Below are 15,604 nucleotides of genomic sequence, written 5' to 3' on the forward strand. Positions count from 1 at the left end.
CATTCCATTGTCTGGAGAGGTCACTTCCTGGTTAGCACAAGGAAGCCATTTTCAATGGAGACCAGCGATAGCAGCATGCAGCTGTTTTCAGGCAGCATTAGGAGTTGAAATTTTGCACCCCCTAACAATTTTGTTCCCTGGTCAATTGCCCATGTGAGCCCCTCCCCACACCATGCCACTGTTTGCTCAGACTTATATCTGGGTGTATGCTTGACCTTCTTTAACAATCTTGCACTTGAGTAGATTTGGAGCCCAGTTCAGTACAGATCTGGAACTGATCTTAAAGCAAATAATGGATCCATACAGAGTCGCCAGACATCAGTGATATGATTCAAGTGTGTAATCAATCTTGAGTTTGTGTTGACAGCAGCAGCAGCAGCAGCAGCTCAGCCCCTTCTCACCCTGATGGAACATTTCTTGACTACTTCATGGATACTTCCAGGGATGAATCCCTCCTCTGCGTCTTGATCCGAAGCCATCAGAGAAAGAGCCCCCTCCCCACTTGTTTTCTCTGTCAGGGAACAGCTGTGATGTTGCTGGGAAATCCTGGAGTATTATGGATGAGGTACTGGCAACTGAAGAAAACTGGAGCACCTTTTGCACCACAGAGCCATAATGCAGGACTGGAATGCCAAGGCCTTCTCCATTTGAAATATACTTCTCAGAAGAAGACATAAACCAGAACCTGGGACTGGAATGAAAAACAGATCCCTGGGCTGGAATCCGATGAGGTCTGTTTTATGTTTGGAACTTGAGGTGAAGATGAATTCCTGTGTACCTCCCCCACCTGTGGGATGGGAGTCAGTCACCCCTTTTGCATGAGAGTCAACCTCTCTAAGCAGCAAGCAGATTTCTGAGGCCACAGAACTTCCCAGAACACTGCCTTTCCCCTGACTATGCACTTCTAAGCTATGGAAGCTCTTCCCTCAAGAAAGTCCCTCTGCTGGTTAAGAACAGGCTTGAAACAACCAGATGAGGAGTGGCTCAGTGCTCCTACTGCTGTTGCTGCTGCTGCTGTATGGGTGGTCATGAGTACTGTCAGCAGTTGGAGGGACAAAGGTCTTCCATTCTTGATTTAGCCTGAGGGTTCAAGAGATGCCATCTGATGTGTAACACCTTCTGGTTGTACTCAGCTAGGAGAGTGGTTTTCAGTCTTTTACCTGAAGGGAGCACTTTCCATGTCAATGCATTTGCCCAGGGAGCCCCCTATTTGCCTGTAACAGAATCCCCGAATGCTATAGAGCAGCCTGTTGCAACAGATGTTGCTCAACCGCAGCTCCCATTATCCCTGATCACTGGGCATGCTAGCAACAGTATGCCTGATGGACGTGGGTGGTTCTGTGGTCTAAACCACTGAGCCCCTTGGGCTTGCCAATCAGAAGGTCAGTGGTTTGAATCCCCACAATGGCGTGAGCTCCCATTGCTCTGTCCCAGCTCCTGCCAACCTAGCAGTTCAAAATCATGCCAGTGCAAGTAGATAAATAGGTACCGCTTTCTGCGTTTCCATGTGCTCTGGTTTCCATCACTGTGTTCTGTTGCACTAGAAGTGGTTTAGTCATGCTGGCCACAGGACCCGGAAAGTTGTCTGTGGACAAACACCAGCTCCCTTGGTCTGAAAGCGAGATGAGCACCGGAACTCCATACTCACCTTTGGCTGGATTTAACCATCCAGGAGTCCTTTACCTTTTACCTGCCTGATGGGACTTGGTGTCTCCCCAACATTTGGAAGCCACCAGCTTGGGAAAGGCAGGTGTAGATAGTTCTGGGTCTTTTCTAGGGTGGACAATTGGTGAGGTCTACTAAGCCACATAATTTGTTGTTGTTGCTGTTGTTTAGTTGTTTAGTCGTGTCTGACTCTTCGTGACCCCATGGACCAGAGCACACCAGTTCAATGGGAAAAGATAATGTTCACATGACTGCTTTTATTGTTAAGGAACCAATAAGCTTTGAAGGAATTGTACTGGCCAGTGCTAGACCAGGATGTCCATCCTGGCTTGAATTGCTCAGCCTGCCTCCTCCTCCTCTTCCTCTCCTCATAGATCCTGCTCTGGCATCTGTGGGCACTGGGAAATTTGTAGGATGCTCTCTAAACTCCCAGAGTTGACAAGAGTCTTCTTTGTTGGTCTGTCAAATTTTATTCATTTATTCCCTCTTGTGGCTTGCACAGCACCATGGCTCTCAAGATGAACCGCTGCCTGATATGTCCCTGATTTGAGCCCAACCAGCCACCGTTTCCCTGTTCTAAGCACGACCAAAATTGGCTTCTCTTTGCTTGCTCCATCCAACTTTCCACATTCCCACATGCCACCTCCATCCTTGGCTGTGCAGGCAAACTGGCCCCCTGCCTTATGCCGAGGGCATGCAGGGTGGTAATAAACTGTCGCCATTCCACTCAGCCCCCTTAAACATCAAGCTCCCCTTCCTGTGATCCTGCAGCGTGTTCCCAAATGTTTCCTAGCTCAGTGCCTTAAAAATAGCTCTTATAGTGTTTCCACAGCTCCTGTCAAGCCAGCCTGGTTTGCAATTTCCGCTCACGTCCCCAGGCATCATTATATAGAGTAATGGAATTGAGTTTGCTAGTCCGCCATCCTCGGGGATCGCTCTATAACAAGCCAGACCTTGGAAACGTCTCCAAAAAGCCTCCTCTGCTTCCACCCGGGTCTTCTTGCGTGGATGTAAATATATGTTCCTGTCCTTAGTTACTATGTCAGTTTTAAGAGCCTCTGACCCCTCTCCGAATCAATGTTTCCTGTGTTATCTGCACAAATCCTAATTCATCATCCGCTGTCTCCAGAAACATGATCCCCATTTTGGACAAATTGCTGCCGTCCCTGTCAGAGGAGCATGTGCAAAAGTCATTCTCTCATAACACTGCTGCCTCCTCTGACCCGGTTTGTGATTAAATGTAATCCATTCCCTTCTCCTCTCAGCAACAACACAGTTCCCACTGTGCTCTCCTGCCCTTGAACTGTTCAAAGAGGGGCTCAAAACATTAACATGTTCGGGATCATGCCGCCCCCACAATATATAATGTCCAAAAAGCATGGAGGCGAAGCGTGGAGCCAAGCGTGGTGCAGCTCCAGTGGCCGGCTCCTTCAACTCCTCCTCCTACTGCCACAGAGGGCCAGGAGGACCAAAGCAGCCTCCCATCAGTGGAGGCACCAGGAGGAGGCAGAAGAGGAGCCATCAGCCATTGAAGCTACGTGGCTGCAGCATTCGGCTTCACCCCCGGTTCCTCCCCATGTCCTGACACAACATGCATGCAACATTGCCTCCCCTCCATCACCCTTGCAATCTGGCACCTTTGTCAATTCAAGTCAAGTCAAGTAACCTTTATTGGCATCACATAAGAACATTCAGAATACATTCAGAATAGAAAGGCCAGTGCGATCTCCTCGCCACCCAATGGCACAGTCACCCGCCAAAGGGCAGAAGAGGCAAGCAATCCGCCTCATCTCTGTGGGTTTCCCGCAAGGGCAGGGTCCTGTAGCAAACTTCGGCGACAAAAAATCAAATAGAGGAACTTAGCTACTGTCTTGGTGAGCTCCTGGTCTCTCCCTGGTAATAAGAAGCGCATAACCTCCGTCTCTGGTTTCCATGTTGGAATACATAGATGGTCTAGAAATTGTTGGCGGAGATCATCATACATTTTACATTTAAGGGCCATGTGAGCTAGAGTTTCCACCAGGTGGGCATTGCATGGGCAGATCCTATATCCTTCTGCTAAACCCGCAAACCTACCCCAAAGGAGGTTAGAAGGATTAGAATTGAACCTAGCCAGTGAAAAAGCCCTTCTTTCTTGCGGATTAAACAAAAATTGTAAATAATTAAGATTAAATTCCTGCACCCAAGAGAGTCGAAAATAAAGAGGGGAGCATGTTTTTTCCACAGCTGAGATTAGTTCCTGGTGATCTATGTCCCAGAGCCTAGTTTTTAACATGGTCTTGGTGACTGGGAGAGCCACAGCACCCAGGAGATCCTCTGTAAGCCTGAGTTGCCGTATCTTTGTGCAAAACAGTTGTAGCCCTGGGGAAGGGAAGGAGTCAGACAGAACTTCGCTGAGTAAGGTATCCTTGAGGTGCCTTTGTTTGGGATTGACTCCCATGGGTGGCGATCTATTGCATCTGAATAAGCTGTGGAAATGCAATGTTTCAATGCATATGGATGCATATTTCCCTTACACTTTTACATTCAAATAACAATGTCAGAAGAGATGGTTGGCAGGGGAAGCTAGCACCGTTGTGCTCATGTTGGCATCAGGTCAGTTATATGCAACTCTGCCCTTCCAGGCAGCAAGAATGTGGGGGAACATTAAAGAACAACTGACAAAGCAAAAAGAGGTGAGTGGATGGTACAGTATAAATCCACCAGGGGACACAGGTGGTGCTGTGATCTAAACCACTGAGCCTCCTGGGCTTGTGGATCGGAAGGTAGGCAGTTCGAATCCACGTGATGGGGTGAGCTCTCATTGTTCTGCCCTAGCTCCTGCCAATCTAGCAGTTTGAAAGCACACCAGCGCAAGTAGATAAATAGGTACCACTACGGTGGGAAGGTAAACGGCATTTCCGTGTGCTCTGGCACTTGTCACGGTGTTCCGTTGCCCCAGAAGCGGTTTAGTCATGCTGACCACATGACCTGAAAAGCTGTCTGCAGACAAACGCCGGCTTGAAAGCAAGAGGAGCGCCACAACCCCATAGTTGCCTTTGACTGGGCTTAACCGTCCAGGGGTCCTTTACCTTTTATAAATCCACCACTTATAAACTGTTACTGCATCAGGGTCATATTGCAGAATACATGCAGGAAAACACCAGCGTGGAGGGGTTCTTAGTGGTGAACAGTGAAACCAACACTAGCTGCCATTCTGTGAATGCCCCAGTGCTTGCTGGGGTTTCACATTTGCACCCAATGCCATACTTCAAGGGGCGGGGCCTGAGGGGGGCCCTCCAGGCCTCTGTGCCTGGCCTCAGGACTTTCCCCAGACCACGCCCCATCTCCCCTGGCCACACCCCTCACTGGCCCTGCTTCATAGAAGGCTTTTGTCTGGCTGGACAGTGTCTTTGAACTCTGACAATGCCTCTTCCTTGGCTGGATGGAGTGTGTTTAGAAACCAGCCTACTGTACAAAGGTACACATTTCATACCCTCCAACGTTTCTCTGCTGAAAATAGGGACTTCCTATTCCGTAGTAATAGTAGTAGTAGTAGTAATTTGAATAAGAATACGAATTGTTTTATTTATACTGTGCTCATCTGACTGGGCTGCCCCAGCCACTCGGGACAGCTTCCAACATATATAGAAACATAATAAAACATTAAAAGATTTCCCTATACAGTGGTACCTCAGATTAAGAACTTAATTCGTTCTGGAGGTCTGTTCTTAACCTGAAACTGTTCTTAACCTGAGGTACCACTTTAGCTAATGGGGCCTCCCGCTGCCACCGTGACACAATTTCTGTTCTCATCCTGAAGCAAAGTTCTTAACCTGAGGTACTATTTCTGGGTTAGTGGAGTCTGTAACCTGAAGCGTCTGTAACCTGAGGTTCCACTGTACAGCACTGCCTTCAGATGTCTTCTAAAGTTTGTAGAGTTATTTATCTCCTTGGCTCAGGGGTCGCATAACTCCATACACTCCAACATTTCTTCGATGAAAATAGGGACGTCCTAAGGAAAAGTGGGACATTCCGGGATCAAACCGGACAACTTCTGTAAACCCTGGACTGTTCTTGGAAAATAGGGACACTTGGAGGATCTGACATTTGTGTTTATTACTCCTCTCATTTTTGCCTTTGGCCCTGCCCGCCTCTGGCCTGTGACCTTGGAAGACTCCCCAGAAGAGAATGTGGTGCTTGGACTGAAAAAAAGATTCCCAGCCTCTCCTATGAGCCTTGCAGAAGTCAGCAAAGTCCAAGGGACAATGGTAATAAATTCACCTGTCACCTTCTCTGAAACATTTCAGGTTTCTTGAGATGGCCTTCACCAGATCAGGCATCTAGAGATTGGAGAGAAATTCATTCCGTATGCACTTAAAGGTGAGCCTAACTAATCCACACTTTCAAAAACAGTGTACTAACTTAAATGCAGCCCTCATTCAAAATTTGCACATCTTTGAATTTTGCAAGGCTGCTCGCCTGCCAAATAATGTGTTCAAAATGCATATGCTAAGGTAAGGTGTACATAAAAACACACACATTGATGAAAATAGCATGCAGAAACACATTATGTTTGGGGAAATTTTTTTGCAAAAATGTGTATACAAAAAATTGCATACAAAAATTTGGACTGTTTGGAGAAGTTTGTGCTAAAATGCTAATTAATTTTCATGAGGGCTTTTAAAAAAGGTAGGGGGGGAGAAAATGCAAAGTATTGTGGAAATGTGGAGAACTGAATTAAAGATTGGAAAAGGAGGAACCAAAGAAACTAAAGTTAACAGATTTGCTCATCCCTCCTGCCCTCTTCGCTTTCTGAAGGAGCTTGGTCTGAACCCAAAGGTCATGTACAGCACAGTCAATAAGTGGCAACTGGGCTTTGAAAACAATTCAAGTGGGCTGGAGCACATGCACATTTCAGAAGAATAGGATCAAAAAGAGGAAGAGATGGGTTTACTGCAGGGGAGAAGATGAATACTTGCTTGTCCTCTTAAGAAGAAGAAAACCAGACTAGACATGCAGCAGTTGCATGCAATTAAACAATGATAGCACACCTCATTTTCTCTGTCAAATATCTGAAGGTACTGTTAGCACACTGAGCCTTGGCCCATGCTGGCAGGGCAAGTGTGCAAAGTTGCTTCTCCTGCATGCGATCTGTGGCTGCAGCGAGTCTGCCTGTCAATGCAGCACAACTCGTCGTCAGCATGAAATTCACTTAGGAGCAAACTGGAATAGCAGAATTCCCAGCTCCCAGCATGTGCTAAGTCAGCTTCCTGTTGGAAATCAGCTGTTTATAACATCTGCGGCAACACGTGGGATCTTAATGTGGAATAGTCCCCCTCTGTCCATTCAATTGATGAAAAGGCAGCTATTCTGTTGCAGTTCGAAAGCCTCTCTGGGACAGAAAGCCCAGAGAATCCTAAATTATCCTCTAAATCAGCACTTTTCAACTTCTTCAGACCTTTTACCCCAACCTGCAACATGAGACTTGCCTTTATTTATGTCTTCTTCTTCTTAAACCATCCCTCCCCACCATATATGTTGCTTTCTCCTTTTCCCTTCTGCTAGCAAGAGCCAAAAAATGCTGGTGATTCTGGTGTGACTCCACTGTACGTCTGCTGCTCTAAATATGGTCAAACAACCTAGATCTAAGCAAGGACCAAATATTAGATTTGCTGTGTGTTATAATAATACCAGAAGAGCCCTGAAGATTCAGGCCAAAAGCCTGTCTGGGCCAGCACTTTGTCTCACCAGATACCTCTAGGAAGCCCTTAAATAGAACTTGAGGCAATAGCACTTTTCCAGTTGGGCTCCCCAGAATCTGGTATTCAGAGGCATGAGCTGACTATGAAAGCTACACAAAAGGGCAGATTTACACAGAAGACTCATATGGAACGTTCCTTCCTTCCTTCCTTCCTTCCTTCCTTCCTTCCTTCCTTCCTTCCTTCCTTTCTTTTTCAATTTTCAATTTTCAGTTTTCAATTTTATTTTGATAAAGTAATAATCATAAATAAATAAGAATAAAAATGTGCACCCCACCACCAAGACCATTTCATTGTAACTATCCAACCTCCCAAAATTTCAACACCTCCTGCGATGGTTTGACCCCTTTCCGTTTTAACAGTATAGATTCTACAAACACCCTCCATATCTCCTCAAAATCATTTCTCCTACGTATTCCCCGTCTTACCTTAATAGCACATGTTAATTTATCATTAATAGCTATATCCCACACCTCTTTATACCATTCTTCCATATTATATTTCGCTTGTCCCTTCTACTTTCTAGCTATAATAATTTGTGCAGCTGTCAATAAATTTGTGAGCAAGTCCTTCATAGCCTGCAAGCCTTCCACTCCATTATAGATTGATAATAATGCTACCTCTGGACTTTCGGCCAGCTTTAACCCAGCAATTTCTGTTAAACACCCTTTGCCAAAAAAATTGTACATATTTACACCCCCACCACATGTGAAGATAATTCCCTGTTTGCTGGCAGAACTGGCTTTCTTGAGAATGTAATGCTGTAGCAGTTGAGAATGTGTGTGTGTGGGGGGGGAAATCCTATCATTGATTACTCTCATGTTCCCTACATGTAGAAAACTTGCACATCAGAAAGGCTAGGCTTGAACTCTCATATATTGTTCTTCTGTCGGCACTGAAAAAATAATAAGAGAGGGTTCAGTTTTCCAGTCCTCCATTTTCATTCTCAAGTGGCATAGTCCCAGGAGTGCTGTACTGTTTACTTTCTTCTGATTATCTAAATATGATTGTTGGTCCAATTTCATGCTCAGTGCAAGAGAAGAGATAGCGTTCTTGTTAACTCACTCATGCACAAAAAAGCATGGAAATTTGCCTTATTGTGGAATCAGAGACTCTCACTACAAAATCAGATCGACTAGGATTGCAGTCCTATACACACTTACCTAGGAGTAAGTCCCACTGAATTCAAAGGGACTCGCCTTTGAACAGGCATGCATAGGATCACACTGTGGCTACCTAGATTTTTTAAAAAATAATATATACAGTGATCTCCCACAGTCATGGATATCTGGAGGATGCAATGAACGGATGAGCTTGTCAGCACCTCTACATTTTCAGCCTTGGCATCTTACAGACAGTGGCACTGCAGTTAAATTACTGGCAGTCATCTATATTGCATGGTCTCAGGCTAGACGGAGACTGAGGGATGAAATATCAAACCCAGCAGAAGTCCAAAGGCTACACACATCAGGCAGCAACACAGAAGGCTTATGTAGCTTGAGCCTGTTGCAATCTTGAGTTTGATTTAAAGAAGGGAAAAGAGAGTTTTTATTACATGGAGACCTATGGCTTTCATGATTCATTTTGGCATAGCTGCTTTTTATTAACGATGGGCCCCTTCAGACCGGTGGTTTCTCCATCCCCCCAGGTTTATTGTGCAACGTGTCTTTGATAGAAGAAGAGTTTGGATTTGATATCCCACTTTATCACTAGTCTAAGGAGTCTTTGAGGGACGCAGGTGGCACTGTGGTCTAAACCACAGAGCCTAGGGCTTGCCGAACAGAAGGTTGGCGTTCAAATCCCAGCGGCGGGGTGACCTCCTGTTGCTCGGTCCCTGCTCCTGCCAACCTAGCAGTTTGAAAGCACGTCAAAGTGCAGGTAGATAAATAGGTACCGCTCCGGTGGGAAGGTAAACAGCGTTTCCGTGCGCTGCTCTGGTTCACCAGAAGCGGCTTAGTCATGCGGGCCACATGACCAGGAAGCTGTACGCTGGCTCCCTCAGCCAATAAAGCAAGATGAGCACCACAACCCCAGAGTCGTCCACAACTGGACCTAATCGTCAGGGGTCCCTTTACCTTTAAGGAGTATCAAAGCGGCTAACCATCTCCTTTCCCTTCCTCCCCCACAACAAACACTGTGTGAGGTGAGTGAGGCTGAGAGACTTCAGAGAAGTGTGACTAGCCCAAGGTCACCCAGCAGCTGCATGTGGAGGAGCGGGAACGCGAACCCGGTTCCCCAGATTACGAGTCTATCGCTCTAAACCACTACGCCACACTGGCAATACAATACACAATACACAAGTGCATTGGTGCTAGATTTATATTGGACTGTCCACACACCATTCTGCTTTATGAGTTGCTTCTGTGATTCTTCTCCTCTTTTAACATATTGCTATCTGGAAGGGCTCTCTTGTGGCACAGTGCAACAAAAGCAGGGCAAGCAAACAAAGCTTGGAATGTTTGTGGTATAAAGGGTTTATAGGATTTCAGCAGAAAATTACAGGATAAGCACTGATTGGAACAGAAGCTTTGTGACTATCCCAAAACCTTTGGAGATGTAGACAGTATTGAAAAGTGGATTGTGTATGACTGTCTCAATACTGCCTTGAGCAAAAGTAATCATGAATGCACAATAAAAAGGGCATCCTGAGAGACCCCATGAAAACTGTGGCCTACCAAAGAGTGCTGTTGTTGCCATCGATCTGCCTTGAGGGACAATAGAGTGCACCTCAGGGTGAAGTCAAAACACTGTGTTAGCAGCACTGATGTGATCTCCCCATGGTGCAAGACTGGGCTCTATGGAGGCCCTGGGTTGCCCAGACAACAAGACCCCGCCCCTCCTGGCCTCCCTGATATGGTCCAAAGGAAAGCAGAGAATACGTTTGGCAGCAGCTTGGCTGCAGGAGTAGCTGGAAAGAGCTGTCAGGCTTCAGGGAATCAACTTCCTCTCTCCGTTGCAGTAGATAAGAAGATCAAATGAAAGGAATGTCTTACCAGTTAGAATCTTTAATAATCACAGTGAGAGAACAAAGAACACGTCTCCTCTAAATCAGTGTTCCCCAACCTTGGGCCTCCAGCTGTTTTTGGACTACAATTCCCATCATCCTTGACCACTGGTCTTGATAGCGAGGGATGATGGGAGTTGTAGTCCAAAAACAGCTGGAGGCCCAAGGTTGGGGAACACTACTCTAAATGACCATGCTCCCTATTAATCTATGTTACTCCCACATCTTGTAATCTGAGCTTATACCCTCTGCACTTTCTGTTCTGAGACTTTCTGAGCTCTTCTTGACCTTGGGGAGAGTGGAGGAATGCTGTCCAATGACTATGAATCTGTTAACTCTCCGTCTCTCTCCGTCTTTCTTCTCCTAGCTGTTTCCCACCCAGTATTTCCCAGCTTCTGCCGTCTGAACTATGCCACTCTGCAAACCACTATTCCAAATCTATACTGTCCTCCTGCTCCTGGGAAGATTCAGGATCCTGATCAGGAGCAGGGGGAGAGGGAGGCTCCCACCATTCCTCCTTGGTGCAGCCCTCCTCAGCACGGATCCTGACAGGAGGCATACAAGGCCTGCAAATGATTGCATTAAGAGTTTCTCTTCAGGAATACCTACTACTTTGGGGATTTGGAATGGCCACACTGATCTTATTACAGTGGTACCTCTGGTTGCGAATGGGATCCGTTCCGGAGCCCCGTTCGCAACCTGAGCAGAACGCAACCCGCATCTGCGTTTCTGCAGGTCGCAACTCATTGCTTCTGCGCATGCGCGTGACGTCATCTTGAGTGTCTGTGCATGTGCAAGTGGTGAAACCCAGAAGTAACCCTTTCCAGTACTTCTGGGTCACCGCAGGACGCAACCTGGAAACATTTAACCTGAAGCAAACGTAACAAGAGGTTTGACTGTATAGGCAATGTTAGAAGTCATGTTCTAACAAAGGCATTGATCAAGTTCATTCTGCAGCCAAACACCCTCCCCCCAATGGTGGAGAAACACACATATATTACCCTTATAAGCTGATCATCACTAAGACTGCATGTTCCCTATGGAGAAACACCATGAGGCCCGCCTTTCTGTGTGTACCATTATTAAATCCATGTCAGTACGATCCCCACGATGGCATTCCCATTCCAAGTCAGAGCCTCGGACTCTAAACTAGAGCCACATGTTATTTTCACAAGGCAGCGTCCAGGTCTGTCTTCACACTTTTGCCCAGCTGTCCGAGGGAACCACATCAAAGCAAGCGAAGTGACGTGAGGGATACACGAGCACCAAGGGCCCCTGAGCCAGCCAAGTCCTGCCCCCACCTCTAAAATGAGACATCAGCAGGGTTGGATTGCAGCGCTAAAGACAAGCAGGCAGATGAGTCACGAAAGATGTGAGTACAGCTGGAATAAGTAAGGTCGTTTGCAGCCCTCTTCTGCTCGTAGAACACCCTGAGCAAGTATCAAAAGCAACATGGCACACTTGCAAAAGTACATGGAAAATAAGGAGACTGTCAGCTGAAAGCAGCAGTCTCAAGCATAGACACTGGGCAGCAACAAAACTAAACTGGAAATGTGCAGTCTTATAGGACCTGGCCATCAGTGGTCAACATATGGACAGCAGAGCAAGTTGGCTTGCAGGGCATATGTGTTTCTCATTGTGGTGAGGATGCATTGTATTTCTATTTAAATTATAGCATATTAGTTTAGGCAAACTTTTTTTTGTTGCTGCTGCTGCATTTTCTCTTTCTTTGGGATATGTAAGTGACCTCCAAGTCATCAGTGATGCTTCTATAAAGTTCCCAGTTTGGGTGCTATTCTTTAGAGCAAGATGGGGGCAGACTTCAGGCCTGTCAGATCGACTTTCTTTTTACTATAACCCCAAGATCTACCATATACTTAGAATGAAAGAACAGGATGCATCTGAGCACATACAGAACCTAGGGGTGCCCCCAGTCTGTTGCTATTTTTAGAAGGAATTTGATCATATACCAGCAAATTCAGGATGCGCAGTTTACAGCAGCGGCAGACTTCAGGCTTTGAAATTTCAGTGGCGCCTCCTGTGATGCCAAAATTTTGCACCCCCTCCTACATCTCACATTCCATTGTTCAACATTGTTGTGGCACCCCCCTGCAGTGCCCTCTCACCTCGCACAGGCGAACCGGTCGTACTCCCCTAAATCTGCTTCCGTTGGGAGGTCTTGAGCAATAAAACTATTTCCCCCAAAGATCAGATGTTTTGTGAAAAGGGAGCAATAAAAAATTATTGGGAAATGATTTATAATGAAATGAAAAAAGATGTTTAAGACAACATTTGTATGCGACCACAGCTGCACGGATGTTACTGGCCCAGAGATGGAAAGAAGATAAAGTTCCTACCAGAGAAGAATGGCAGATCAAGTTGATGGACTATGCCGAAATGGCTAAAATGACCAGAAGAATCAGAAATCAGGAAGACCAAAATTTTAATAAGGAATGGGAAAAATTTATAACTTATCTTAAAGACCATTGTAAACAGTTAAAATTGTTAGTAGGATTGGAATATCACTTGTAGTTTAAGGTTGAATTCTGGACATAATGGAAGAGGTAAAGGATTTGGAGTATTATAAAAGATGTGGGATGAAATGATTAATAATAGGACCCACAAAGGGGAGGATGGAAGTCCAGGAGATTCCTTGGAGTCTTGTTTTTATGATTTGTGTTTGATATATCTCTGTAAAATCTTAATTTGAAAAACCAAATGAATAAATAAAAAATTTTAAAAAGAAATTGTCCGCTCCTCTTTCATCCATTCCATTTCATCCATCCATTCAGCTTTGTTGTGCACCCACAAGTTCCATTGTAGTTATACACTTGCTTTCACACATCATCTGACCTCCCCACAAACAAATCAGAATGAATGCTGAATAAAGAGAATGTATGGAAGTGCCCTAGGAATTCATTTTCTATTGAAGAGCTGAACTGAGCTCCCAAAGTCCGCTGCTGACTAATTTTTTCTCCTTCCAGCAGCTGAATTCAAGTGAAAAATGTGGGGCTATTATTGCAATTGCTGAACCACTAGCTGTTAGACACTCTTGTCATCAGAGCTGCTGCACATCGCCCAGAGATCTTCCATCAGATGCCCACCTGCCTTTGGCTCACCCCATCTGTATACTTTATGTATCTGCCTGGTTTGCTTTTGTGTTTCGGGAACAAAATGTTCATTCCAGGAAGAATAGAATATATCACTTGGATATTTTCTTACTCAGGATGACATTTATGCTCAATTTGATAGCAAACTGGTTTCCGCCGAAAATAGCTTCTTTTAAACAAGAAGAAATAGCTTCGCTGTTTTTCTCTGTGCCCATTAATGGAAGGAAGAAGTGAACTGTGTAAGACAACACCCTGATGATAGTCTGTGTGATCGAAGGCATTTATTTTGTTTTTTAAAAGAAATATTGCAACATTCTCTTTGGCAGACAGACTGCAAACAATTTCCTGCAGAAAAAGGCTGTGTACATGGACCTTTGAGCACCATGACCCAGTGATCATTGTCAGTTGGGAGTGAGAAAGGACCAACTGTCCCAGGGTTTCTTTCTGGAAGGTCAGCAATGTTAAGGCTCCCACTAGTTCTTGTTTTCAAAAATCCCTGCACACTACGATCAGCTTCTCTGAGCATGTGCAAAGTTCCTCTGGGATAATAACTTGCAAAAGTGCATCTGGCACTGTGTGTGTGAATGGAGAAACAAACAAATGGGTTTAAGGCATTAGGACCCAAGAACAGCCTTCCTAGATCAGATATCAAAGGCTTGTCTAGTCCAGTATTCCACTTCCAACAGTGAGCCAAATCCCTCTGGTAAGGCTGCCCTGGAGAGCAGAACTACCATAAGAAAATAGGAAGAGTCCTGCTGGTTCAGTCCAGATCCCCATCTAATCCAGCATTCTGTTCTTACAGTAGCCAACCAGATGCCTATGAGAAGCTTGCAAGCAGGACTAGAGTTCAACAGCGCCCTCCTATTCTCAATTCCCAGCGACTGTAATTCAGAGGAAGGGAGGACAGGTAGCCATTGTGGTTATTGGCCAAAATAGCCTTATCCTCTGCAAATGTGTCTGTTCCAAGTTGATGAGATACAATGGGCTGGAGGGTAGGTTTCAGCAGAACGTCAGGAGAAAACGTAACAGAGGTTTGACACTGGAACCAACCAATCACCCAGAGGGGGCGGGTGGCCTCTCCCTCACTGAGGGTCTTCAGGCAGAGGCTCTAGCTGGGGAGTTCCTGCATCAAGCAGGGAGCTGTACTGCCCACAAGACTCCTTCCAACTCTATGATTCATGCACAAGACTGGTTCATCTGCCAAACCACAACTGTTGTATTTATGTTGGTCGACAACCCACCATATTAACCCAACCAACAATGAGAGGCAAGAGGCTATGTTTAGTACCAGCTGAAGCTTCTAAATCAGGGGTGGGGAAGCTCAGGCCTGGGGGCCGAGTGAAGTCTCTATATCTGGCCTCTGGGACTCTTCCCAAGCTAGAACCTCCTGAGACATCTTCCTCACCACCTCTGCTTTGCGCTTTCTTTGAATGCTTTTGCCTGCCTGAGATGGGTTCTTGAACTGGAAAGTTGTCCGAAAGGGAACGTGGCTCTCAAACTGTAACAGGTTCTCCATCCCTGTTCAAAATAGTCATAACATGCAGCCAGATGGAGAGGAAGGCCAGCATTAGGTTGAAATCTGGTTTGGCTGTAATGGTGAGTCAAGGTAGAGGGGAAAGCACAACACTAGGAGAAGTTAGTAAATTGAAATTGTTCAGCAGCCCCTCACCCTGGTGAGTGTTAGAGAAAAGAACATGCTGTTTGCTGATAAAGCAGCTCAATGCATCCTGCACTACTGAAAATCATAGTCATTTCCGGCTTCATCTACAAAGGAAACCTCATTGGCTGCTTCAGCAGAGCAAACCATCACTCCTATTGTTTACACAAATTTTAAGGTGCACCCAGTAGAAGGAAGTATCTTGGAAAAACCTTTCCCAATAGTTCTTTTCATTTGCAAAATCCTTCCAACCCTGTAAATAGATAAACTTCTCACATGAATAAAGGAGGTCTAGGACAATGAATCCCATAACTAAGGTATTTACCGTTTCAAAAGAATGGCCCAGACTGGCAAGGATAAGGCAATCATCAAGCATGATCAGGTTCTTGACAGACAGGTGACAAGCCACACTCTCAAATTTCTGTTG

At 45.6% G+C, this 15,604-nt stretch overlaps 1 protein-coding gene across 1 annotated transcript in view; it reads left to right on the forward strand.

Moving 5' to 3' along the window:
- The window catches only part of VSIG10L2 (V-set and immunoglobulin domain containing 10 like 2), a 68,295-nt gene that overhangs the window by 11,542 nt on the left and 41,149 nt on the right, over positions 1-15,604 (forward strand). The window contains exon 2 of the mRNA XM_081843280.1: positions 5,955-6,027. The gene's annotated coding sequence lies outside the window, so the exon portion shown is untranslated. The remainder of the gene's footprint in view (positions 1-5,954; positions 6,028-15,604) is intronic.

This window comes from Podarcis erhardii (genome assembly GCF_964252035.2).
Source record: "Podarcis erhardii genome assembly, chromosome: 16".
In the NCBI taxonomy this organism is placed as follows: Eukaryota; Metazoa; Chordata; class Lepidosauria; order Squamata; family Lacertidae; genus Podarcis; species Podarcis erhardii.